Consider the following 12,594-nt stretch of genomic DNA (forward strand, 5'->3'; position numbering starts at 1 on the left):
ATACTTTAATCAGTTTTAAGTCTGTCTCTTCCATATTGTTAGCTGCTAATTCACTTACTAGGCACCTACTGTGTGTTCAGCTTAGTGGGAGGTGCTTGGGATACAACTGTGAATTAGAGAGATAAACAGTCGCTCTTTTCTTGAAGCTTATGGTTTAGTGGGTAGTAACATGGATGAGCAGGCAATTGTTGCACATGCTGCAATGAGGGAAATAAAGAAGGCCATAGTAACATAAAGGACAGTCACTTAATATGGAATGGGAGGGTGCCAGTGAAGTCCTCTTGGAGTAAGGAAATGGCAAAGGGGTAGGATATGGTATAGGAGGAGTTAAAGCCAGGGTTCTGTAGGTTTTATGGCCGTGGATTAAGAGAAAACACAGCTCCTTTGAGAGAAAGAAGAAAATTCAGCATCAGACCATGAAAGGCCTTTTAACCTATGATCATAGCTGTTTTGGGAAAAATCATTCTGATTTTCAATTCTGGCTTTGCATCAGAACCACCTTATGGAGCTTTTAATAATACAAATATCTGGGCCCCACTCCAAGTCTATTGAATGAATCACCATGACCAGAGTGTGTGGCCCTGATATGTATATGCATGTGTTTGTGTATATGTATATATTTAAAGCTCCATCGGTGATTCTGGTGTGCAGCCAGGGTTGGGAACTGTAGGACTACAGAGGAGAGGAAAACTGGAGGGAAAGGGCAAAATTGGAGGCAGACATAAAATAATTCAGGTGGGGGATAATGGTGGCTCAAACTGGAGTATTTCAAGTGCAATTAGAGGAAACAAATAGAGACTAAGAATTATTTAAGAGTTAGAGCCAACAGGTCTTAAGACTGACTGATCAAATGTAAGGGGATGGAGGGATGCGGTTCAAGGATGGCTCCCAGGTTTTTGCACAACCACAGAGTGGGAGGTGGTGCTCTTTACTGATCTAGAAAATGTCACAGGAGGAGCAGGTTTCATGAGAAAGTTAAGGCTTTTACTTTTAGATGAGATGCTCATGGAACCTCCACATAGAATTGTCCATTAGGGTATTGGCTGTAAGAATCTGGAGTTCAAGAGAAATATCTAGCCTGGATATCGAGAATTGTAGATTATCACCATATGTCTGACACTTGACCCTATGATATTGGATGAAACTGACCAGGGAGTAAATGAAAAGTAAAAAGAGAACTATGAAGAACTATGACATTTAAGGGATGAGTAAAAGAGGAACTTGTAGAGAAAAAGAGAAATCAAAAATGTTGGTGGAGGGCTGGCCTCATGGCTCACTCAGGAGAGTGCGGCACTGGTAGCGCCGAAGCCGCGGGTTTGGATCCTATATAGGGATGGCCGGTGCTCTCCCTGGCTGAGCGTGGTGCAGACAACACCTTGCCGGGGGTTGCGATCCCCTTACCGGTCAAAAAAAAAAAAAAAAAAAGAAAATGTTGGTGGGCAATTAAGTGTGGAAACTCTTGGTTGTTAAATGTTGGAGACAACTAAGAGTCTCAGAAGCTAAGGCAAGAGATGTTTTCAAGAAGGAAGGGGCAAACACAATTGTCAAATGCTGCCAAGAAGGCAAATAATGAACTGAAAAGTGACCACTGGATTTGGCTAAAAAGTTTGCTAGAAACCTAAGCTGGGGCCATTTCAGTGGAGTGGTGGGGCCAAGGCCAGAATGAGGGGGCTGAATAGTGCATGGGAGGTAAGAAAAGGTAGACAAGGAGGGGTCCTTCACCTTATGTTCTGCTTTTTTGGTCCTCCTGGAATCTCCCTGGCACTCAAAACATTTTAAATAAATGGAAGTGTGGGTAATGGTAGAGGAAGAGATTAAGGGGATGAAAAATTTTTAGCTTGGGTGATTGGGCACATGCTAATGACACTTACTTAGATTTGAAGCAAAGCAGGAAGAACAGGCTGAGTTTTGTGCTCAGAACCTTGGACAACACCTGGTGCATAGTTACCATGAAGCCTAAAGTCTATTCTTCAATAATATTCTTCACCTCACTTTTGGAAATGTGACTTGGGGTTCTCAGTTCTTTTTTTAACCTTCCCCCACACGGTTAAATGACATGAACAAGAATAACTTTATACATGACAAATCAGTCTATTAATCTCATAACCCAGCAAATAAGGTAAAATAGGCTTCCTTTGAAGATTTCCCAATTTAGAGAGGGAAAAATTTTATCTATCTAGGCATTTAGGCATTTTATTGTATCTCTCTTTTTGTTATCCCAACTTGCTTGTTATTCTTTTTTTTTTTACTGCTTATGAATATTTGTGAGGTACAAAGCTGATTGTCACTCCTTGTGCTGAAGATGTGAAGGCCAGATCAATACCGGCAGCATTTCCATTACCACAAAATTGCAATTGTACCTCATTCCCCCACCCAATTATCCCCAACCTCCCTGCCCCTCCCCCTTTTCCCCTCACTCCACTTTGTATCCCAAGGTATGTTCTCTCCCTCTGCAAGTCCAACACACCACCGTGGTCTTTCTTTCCTTCCTGCTTTCTCTCTTAGCTCCCACTTATGAGTGAGTACATGCGGTATTTATCCCTCTGTGCTTTGCTTATTTCACTCAACATAAGTTTCTCCAGGCTCATCCATGTTGTTGCAAATGGGAGAATTTCATTCTTTTTTATGGCAGAGTAGTATTCCATGGTGTATATATACCACAGTTTCCTTAACTAGACATCCATATTCATGATGGTTTTGTGTTTTAGACGTGCAAAGGGGAAGATGCTCAGAGCACGTGCAGACGTCTTGGGTTTGATGATTGGTGCTCTTTTTCTGATGACTTTGTAAGTACAGCGTTGTCTTCAAAGTCCATTCTAAATTCCAGGGACTACTTGAAGTTGATCAACACTAGGATAGTTGTTGTTCTTTGGTAATTACTTTTCAATAAAATGGGATGAATATAAGTGGGGAAGGGATATATTGGAGCCCAATTTTCAATCATGTGGCATCATGTGGAATGCTGAGGGATAACTGACACATAGAACATTCTGGCCTTTAGCATTTAGGAAAAGTGTGGCTGTTTAGCAAAGGTGCATCAAAGGACAGCCCAGATAACTTCCAGTTCAAGAGTTGGGTGTCTGATGTGCACTACATTCAGGGGTGGGTTTTCTAGTGTTATACTGTAGGAAAAGGAATTGCATATTATTTTCTTTATTTAAATTTTTTAGGTGAAGTAGCAATCATAGGTGTGTGCTATGGTGAGACACTGCAGCTTTTGGTCCAAAGGAAACTTTTGGATTATCTGGGCTCTTCTTTTCCCCACGTCCTAGAGAATGATGAAGAATTGCTATTCATGACAATAATTAAATAATACTCATGCATACTTTATCTGGCCTTTAGCATTTAGGAAAAGTGTGGCTGTTTAGCAAAGGTGCATCAAAGGACAGCCCGGATAACTTCCAGTTCAAGAGTTGGGTGTCTGATGTGCACTACATTCAGGGGTGGGTTTTCTAGTGTTATACTGTAGGAAAATGAATTGCATATTATTTTCTTTATTTTAATTTTTTTAGGTGAAGTAGCAATTATAGCTGTGTGCTATGGTGAGACACTGCAGCTTTTGGTCCAAAGGAAACTTTTGGATTATCTGGGCTCTTCTTTTCCCCACGTCCTAAAGAATGATGAAGAATTGCTATTCATGACAATAATTAAATAATACTCATGCATACTTTATTTTTTTTAAAAGTTAAACTATTTTCATTTGTCTTATTGAAATGATGAAAATACAGAAGATAAGAAAATAGAAATAAATACAAACAAGTACAAAATATTCATAATACTTTTACATAGAAATCTACTTACCTGAACATTTTCTAGGTACCTAGTCATATGGTTATTTAAAAGGGGCTCACAGTATGTCTGTTTTAAAATACATTATAAACACATTTCCTTTACAATGAATACACATCTACAATATCATTGAGCAATTCACACACACACACACACACACACACACACACACACACACACACACACAAAATCAAATGATAGACCAAAAAAAAAAGTATTTAATCATTTTTCTATTATCAATATGTAGGTTGTTTCCAATTTTTATAAATGTGTTCTTAAATAACAGGACTGGACACGTGCTGGCTATGCATAACAATAAGGCTCCTTCGACTTAAAGGATTATTTATTTTAACAAAGCAGAGGAAGCAGCTTCACTCTGCATATGTACCTCAGGGAGGGCCATTTCCTGATGAAGCATGGTTTCATTCCACATTCAATGAAAAATCCACACTGGTTTTGTGAAAGAGACGTACTAGTGTTCAGTGAGAACTAGTGATGAGCAAAGGGAGGGCAGAAAATTACCTTAGAAATCTACATGTGGCAACTCTTTCACAACTTTTGCCAGCTAAAACTTGATGTTCAGTTTCTTAAAAAGTTAACTTACAATAGACCCAGCAATTCTACTTGTAGGTATCCACATGAGGGAATTGAAAACATGTGTACATACAGAAACTTGTACACGTGTGTTCACAGAAGCATTATTCATAGTAGCCAAAAAGCAGAAGCAGCCCAAATGTCTGTGAACTAGTGAAAGGCTAAACAAAAGGCAGTACATCCATACCATGCAATACTATACTACTGGGCAATAAAAAGGAATGAACCACCGATGCGTGCTACAACATGGGTGAACCTCAAAAACATCACACTAAGTGAAAGAAACCAGATGCCAAAGTCTGTACATTGTATTATCCCATTTATGAGGGTACTTCAGAAATTTTATGGAAAGATTCATATTATCTTTCAATTCCATTTTTCCACAAACTTTTTGTAGCACTCTAGTATATGTAATGTCCAGAAAAGGCAGATCTATAGAGACAGAAAGCAGATCACAAGTTGCCTGGGCTGGTGATGGTTGTGGAGATTAACTGCTCAGGAGCATGAGGAGTCTTTTTGGGGTGATGGAAATATTCTAATACTCATTTTTAGTGATGGTTGCACAATTCTATAAATTTATTAAAAATTATTGAATTGGACATTTACATTGGGTGAATTTTATAGTATGCAAATTATGTATCCATAAACTGTTTTTCTTTTTTTAAAAGATGAACAGTATTTGATTATCAATAAGTTGAAAAGGAAATTATAAGACATCTATAGTACTTTTGGTTTTTGGCTTGGAGGAGGCTGAAGTGTAACTTTCTGCTCTTGTCCCACATCCACATTCATCCAACACTAGCCACCTCCAACCATGCCACCTGTGTGTGACCCCAACAAAATCAAAGTTGTATATCTGAGTTGCACCAGTGGCAATGCTAGTGCCACATCTGCCTTGGCTCCTGAGATTGGCCTCCTAGGTCTGTCTCCAGATAAAGGTTGGTGAGGACATCACCAAGGCAACTGGTGACCAGAAGGGTCTGAGGATGACAGTGAAACTGACCATTGAGAACAGACAGACCCAGATTGAGGTGGTACCTTTTAGTTCTTCCCTGATCATTGAAGCCCTCAAGGAACCAACAAGAGACAGAAAGAAACAGAAAAACATTAAACTCAGTGGAAATGCCACTTTCGATGACATTGTCAACATTGCCCAACAGATGTGGCACCAATCTTTGGCCAGAGAACTCTCTAGAGCCATTGAAGAGATCCTGGAGACTGCCCAGTCTGAGGGCAGTGTGGATAGGGGTCACCACCCTCATGACATTGTAGATGACGTCAACAGTGGTGGTGTGGAATGCCCAGCTAGTTAAGTACAAGGAAAATACTTCGATAAAGGATCATTTGGCACCCAACCAACCAACCACATAAACAAGAAGACATCAACAGAAGTTCCCAACCTGGGTGCTCATCAGAATCTTCTGGGAAATTTTTTTTGAAAAAAATCCTGGGCCTGCCTCCAGCCTTGGAGTCCCTGTTTTTAATTATTTTCCTTGGTGGTTGTCATGGCCAGTCGGGTTGGAAACTACTTCTCTGTGTGAGCTGTTTCTCTAGATCCTGAACTATTCTAAAAAATGCAAATACTTTTCTAAAAAATACAAAGGTGCTGATTTTACCTTCCCTTTTGGTCTATGTTAAACAGAGGTCAAATGCCCTAGCTTCCCTTGTAGCCTTGTAGCCTTTCTTCTCCTACTTAAGCTAGACTTGGTGCTTCTCATTCACCTTAAGGAATTGACTCACCTTGAAAGCATCAGCCATGACAAGGATTTTTTTTTTTTTTTTTTTTTTTTACTGGGAAGACAAAAAAGACCCTTTAGCCACAGAGCAAACAGCATTCCTATTCCCCCTAAATCCTGAGTGTCCCTTTCTGTGACCCATCTGCCATCTGGCTGCCCCATGCCTCTCCCTCCACTACTGTCCAAAGCTTGGGTGATCCTGTGTGTTTGCATCTTCTGCTCCACTTGCACCTCTCAAACAGTGAAGGCTCCTCAGGCTGGCAGCCTCTCTGCCTCCCTGGAATTCTAGGGAATACAGTTTTGTCCATCTTGTTGATGAGTCGTTGTTTGTTCCTTATGTCTGAGTATGTGTCCAGCTTAGTTCGACTCAAGTCATCCAGTAGTTCCAGAGTGAATGTGATGTGCAGGAGGTCTGCCGTGCAGACAGAACACAGTGTGTGATGTTACCCAGCAAAGGATTATCAAAGTACCTAGGCTGTGGTGTCAAACTAGGGTTTCCAGATTTAGCAAACAAAAATACAAGATGCCTAGTTAGGTGTGAATTTCAAATGAATAACAAAATTTTTATTACAAGCATGTCCCATTATCTGAAATTCAAATCTAACCTTGTATCCTGTACAACGGTTTATTGGACAACCCTAAAATTTCCATCAGATCTGGCTTCGCTCCAGGCTTCTCCACTTGAGTAGCTAGAAATTGAGCAGGTTAGTTATTAACATCCCTGAAACTTGGTTTCCTTATATGAAAATTAGGGAAAATATTGCCTGTAAGTGTGGACTTCCCTACTTCTTAGTGGGTTCTAAGGTCATGGGGAACAGTGATTAGCCTTATGTGCTGAGTTTAGAACTTCTGCTTATGTTTTATTGTCTGGAATGTAATTGAAGTCCACATTTAGCTCTAAGGTGGCTTGGACATGGTCCTTATTCTGAGCAGCAATGTGCCTAAACTACAAATTGGGGTTTCTACTCCATGGGAAGAACTCTGGGACAATTAACAGTGTTGGCCATATTTTTTTGTTTTCTATCTACAATACTATTAAATAAATGCTACTGATTAAACACAATTTATAGAACAAAGGCTATTACTCAGTTGCAACAATCGAGAAACTGTTTGGATCATTGCCAAGGGTACAGAATAGGGGATTATTCTTGAATTCAACTCACTTGCTGATTTGTCCTGCCATATTGTAAAAATATTTTAATCCCTATGTGCTCTACTTTTTCCATTCGTGTGGTGATACTCTGAAAAAAAATCTATATTGATTGGGGCCACAGAAATAATTACATTATACAGCTGATTATTGATTCCATTTTTGGCAATCCCAAAACATTTCACCTACATTTTAGATACTTTTCTCTTGGTGACTGAGTTAAAATGGAGGTGCATTTTTGCAGGAATTAGGTTCTAAAGTCAGCACAGAAAGCAAACATCACGTGTAGTTAAAAGTACTGAGTGCGGGCTGACATAGTGACTCACATCTAAAAAATAGACTATGGGAAGGGAAAAACAGTAACTTTACAGTGGAGAAATCTGACACCACCTTTAAGAAGTATTCAAGGTTAACCTCACCAGTAATGTCGTGTTGATTTCATATGCCCTGTGAAGGGTGCTTTCTTTCTCTGTGATTCTTCCCCCCAATTCATACCCCAGATTACCCATGAGAAAGAATTAGACAAGCCCAACTTGAGAGACATTCTACAAAATATCTGACCAAGTACTCTTCAAAAGTGTCAAGAGCATTAAAAACAAAGAAACTAAGAAGCTGTCACAGATTGGAGGAGACTAAGGTGTCATAATGACTAGATACAATATGGACATTAGTGGAAAAACATGTGAAATCTAAGTAAATTCTGTAGTTTAGTTAATAGTATTGTACCAATGTTAATTTCTTAATTTTGATAAATGCACCATGAATAGGTAATATGTTAACATTATAGGAAGCTGGAGAAAGGGCATATAAGAACTCTCTGAAACTCTTCTTAAATCTAAAGTTATTACCAAAAAAGTGGGGTTTTTTTCAAGTACTCCTGAAATTCCCTTGTGAGTATCCCATGCTGTGAATGAGGACCATGTACCACTTTGAAAGAAGATTAACATGTTCTTTTTCCTTCCAGTAAGAGCAGATTACTCTTTTATTGATAGATATTTAATAGGGTTTTTTCTGGTGTTGGTGATTCAGCAGTAAATACAGTAAAAACATCTCTGCCCTCATAGAGCTTACATTCTAGTAGGGGAGGTAACAAATAGAAATAAGGAAATGTGTAGTATATTAAATGGTGTTAAGTACTATGGAAAAAATAAAGCAGGAAAGAAAGAAAATCTTGGAGTATTGATAAAAGTTTAGAATGGAGTCCCAAATAACTTCTCACTCAGACTTTAATGTAAAGATGTGAAGAAAGTGAGGAAATGAGCCGGGTAGAACATATGTGTAGGACATGTAGAACAACACAGGTTTGAACTGCATGGGTCCACTTATACATGGGTTTTCCCCAGAGAATTGCAGATTGAAAATACAGTATTCATGGGATGTGGAACCCAGATGTACCGAGGGCCAACTTTTCATACGTGTTTTCCTCAGGGTTGACTGCAGGACTTGAGTATCTGCAGATTTTGATACACACGGGGGTCCAGGAATCCCCCATGGATACTGAGGGACAACTGTATAGATATTTTCAGGAAAAGCATCCCAGACAGAGGAAATAGCATGTGCATAGGTCCTGAGGCAGCACATTTTCAGAACAGCAAGGGATGCTGTTTGCTTGTTTGAGCCTCAGGCAAAGTAGCTAGTTTTCATTTTGGGACAAGTTGTAGGAACAATATGTATCTTTAACTTTTGGAATCACACTCCAGGTTTGGTAAAATGCTCATACCATAAGAGGCATAGTGGAGTTTAGCCTGATTGAAGGGCAGTCTCCTTCCATCTAATCCAGTGCCATATGCTTATCCAGTGAAATGGAGGGCTAAAGTATCCGTGCTATTCAAAATGTTATTTTTCTCCCTTATTTTTTGGTCAAGCACATATGGTTTATATTGAATTTGTTAAAGGCAAATTGGATATGACTACATAGTATGTTCATAATCTAGATACTGACTGTTGCTGGAGAAGACTGACTTACTCCTTGGTGGCTGCCCATCTTCTCTGGCTTGCCTTGTTTAGTGCCCACCTTCCTACCTGCTTGGGAGAGAAGTGGCCAGGAGGAATGTGCTGTGTCTTTATTTCCTTTGGGAGAGGATGAGAATGTGGCTGCTGCTGCTGGTATAAATTATGAAGATTCGGCTCTGCCCTCCATCAATGTCACTCTCGCTGGCAATAAAGTGTGCATTAGTAGAGTCTATGGGATTGTTGCACCTGGTTTTGGCATGTCCTTTGATAAAAGATTCCTTTATTATAGGATCCTGAAAGGCGGTGTCTTTAAACATACCTGGTAAGGACTGGGCCAGTTATACAGATGTGTGTTCCAGTTACTCATGTATACACAATCCCATGATGGAGGCTGAGTGGCTGAAAGCTCTGCTAGAAATTAAAAAAAAAAAAAAAAGAGAGTTTCTCCCATAGACTAGAGCATCATAATTGCATTTTGAGCTTTAATACTTTATTAAGAATACCATGGCTTTACAACTATATAATGAAAGGAAAAACACATTCATTTTGACTTCTTTAACCTATAAAAATGGGTCCCTTTCTTAATCATCTAGAATTACATATATGAATATAAACTGTAAAATTGGAAAGACCTGAAGATATTTGTACAAAAATAAATAAACTTTCCTTTTATTTCAAAAGTATTTTTATCATCTGGCTCAGACTTTTTCATTTTTAGGAGATGTATAAAGTGGAACACTTTCAATTGAATTATCTCAGGAACTATTTTTATTGTGTCATTAGGAAAAATAACAATGGTTTTGGAATAACAAAATATCCTTGACTCTGAAGTATATGGGTTTCAGTAGAAACTTTATATCTGAGGGCAGCTTTTTATTCTTGCTTTTGGGATTGAATTTTTTGTCCATGTAAACTTAGTTCATGTAATTTTAAATATAAAGAATTTTCCCTGCATTTCCATAGCTCACTATGCCCAAATTGGTTCTGTGTTATGTGCTATTGACAGTTTGCGATTGAGCCTTTGGGATTGAATTTTTTGTCCATGTAAACTTAGTTCATGTAATTTTAAATATAAAGAATTTCCCCTGCATTTCCATAGCTCACTATGCCCAAATTGGTTCTGTGTTATGTGCTATTGACAGTTTGCGATTGAGCAAACTTCTACCAGCCCTGCCAGGAGAAGATTATTGAGTCTGTTGCTGTGGTACGTTAAGGAATGAACACTTACAAAAGGACCCTGGTTGTGGCATACTGATAGAATCAGAAATTGCATTCTTGGGTTACATTTAAACCCTCCCTATGAAAAGGACTTTTTATTATACTATGAAACAAGAATGAAATACTCATTTGCTTGGAACCTGTTAAATTCTTAAGTTTCATATAGGAGTTACAGCATAAAGACCTATTGTTGACTAAGCCTAATCTGAAAATCTCTATCATACTTCTCTGCAAGCTGTAAAAGCTGTGCATTTGTACTTTGGGTCTTGGTATGCAAAACCTTTGGATTTCCTGAGATTGGTAGTGGAAGGGAGTGTAGAAGTGAAAATGCTAAGGAAATTACTGCTATTCTTGATCTGGGATTGTAGGTGCTTCTGTGACCTTAAATTCAAGATTCTTTGTTATGAGTCACCTTTATGTTCCCCTAGAAATCACACATGCCATGGAGCACCTAAATAGCTCTTTGGTTCTGTAATTGGGGAATGTTTAGGGGGAGGCAGATGATTCATAGAGCGTCTTTTGTGGCTGGAGGAATCTTTGTGCTTGGTGACTTTGCAGTGGGTAGTAGCATTTTCCTATGGTGTTCAGAGCAAGGGCACTGCCTGGGTCTGTATCAGAAAAGAAACTAAGGACCTAAATGAGTTCTCATTAAAATCTGTGTAGACTGAATCATTAAGCCTAATTTAACAGCCTCACTTTTTTTTCTTTGGACAAAAGGAGAAGACATACTGCTGGATGTCCGAGAAACTGAATTGCAAATGAATTTAAAGATAGTGTCGGGGCACTGTTGGCATAAGTCAAGGAGTGTCAGGAACGTTACTTCTTACAGTTGTAGGACCTTTGCCATTCTGAACAAGTTTCTCTTAAAAAGGGGTGGGGGCAGAGGAAAGAGAAAACGTATCTATGTTGTATGATTGTTGGGCATCAAATGTTAATTTTAGCTATTCGATTTGACTCCTTGCAGTTTACCTTGGAGAAATATAATTTGATATACTATTTTATGCATTTACAATGGATTTTCTTTATCACTTGGACTAGTAGAAGATATGGTATAACTATTTTTACTTTTTTATTCAAGAAAGAAAGGAAAATTTACTACTTTATTAACATAGCTTTTGGTGGCTAGGTCTCCATTTCCCTGCTTTTACATCTGGGTATAAAAGTCTTGAGTGTTTTTTTCCCTGTTATCGTTCCATCTTATCCCCATTCATCCATTCAGCAAATATATTTTGAGCACCTATTATATGTCAGGAGCTTTTCTAGCTCCTACCTTCTAGGGATTTATATTCTAGAGGTTAAAGACAAAAACAAGGTAAAAATATATGTTGGTGATAAATCTTATGGAGAAAAATAAGTGGAGCAGTAGAAAGGGGATATTTGGGGAAGGGAATATGCTGTGTCTTTAAGGTGGTCAGGGATGGTCTCACTGAAGGCGACATCTGAGTATAGACCTGAAAGGAATGAGGGAGAAAGCCATTGGAACCCCTGGGAAAAGAGCCCTCCAGTAATGGGAACAAGAAGGCAGGGGTGGGAGAGCGAAGGGAGATGAGGGGCAGTAGGAGAAATCAGAGAGGCTGTGGGGCCAGATCTGTAGGGCCTCAAAGCCCAGGGAGGGATTTTGGATTTTTTCCTATGTGAGCTGTATCCTAATGTGATTCTGACACTTTTTCTGCCCATCTTCCTTCATCGTCTTCCTATACCATTCCCAGTTGTTACAACATTCAGACTTGTGAAGGTTTCAAAAACAAACACACACAACCCAAATAACAATGTGTTAAAAGCATATGGTTGAAATCTAGGTGTCTACTTCTATTAAAACACTCTTTATATGTGTCATTTGCTGGGGAAAGCAACTTTTGCTGCTGACCTATTTAAATATGCTGAACTCAGTGTCCTTCCCAGTCCAACAAGATGCACTTAACGCTGTGCAGGGGTAGAAGGTTAATATATTGTTTTGTGACTGTATTGTGCGGTTTTTTGGTTATGTGTCTGACCTTGATGTTTACCTGCATCGGGGCAATTTTAGAAAGTCAATTCTGAGAAAACAGGTGTTTTGGGGTATAATAGTTCTTGTTGATTTCCTGACATCTAGTCCGCTCCAGCATGGTCATTTAAGTTGACTCTTTATGTCCAGCCCCTCCCGCTAAGCCATCA

The 12,594-nt window shown here is 39.0% G+C and overlaps 1 pseudogene; it reads left to right on the forward strand.

Moving 5' to 3' along the window:
- Nucleotides 1–5,197: 5,197 nt before the first annotated feature.
- Nucleotides 5,198–5,857, forward strand: LOC103593754 (annotated as a pseudogene).
- Nucleotides 5,858–12,594: the final 6,737 nt, after the last annotated feature.

This window comes from Galeopterus variegatus, unplaced genomic scaffold (genome assembly GCF_000696425.1).
Source record: "Galeopterus variegatus unplaced genomic scaffold, G_variegatus-3.0.2 Scaffold1406, whole genome shotgun sequence".
NCBI lineage: Eukaryota > Metazoa > Chordata > Mammalia > Dermoptera > Cynocephalidae > Galeopterus > Galeopterus variegatus.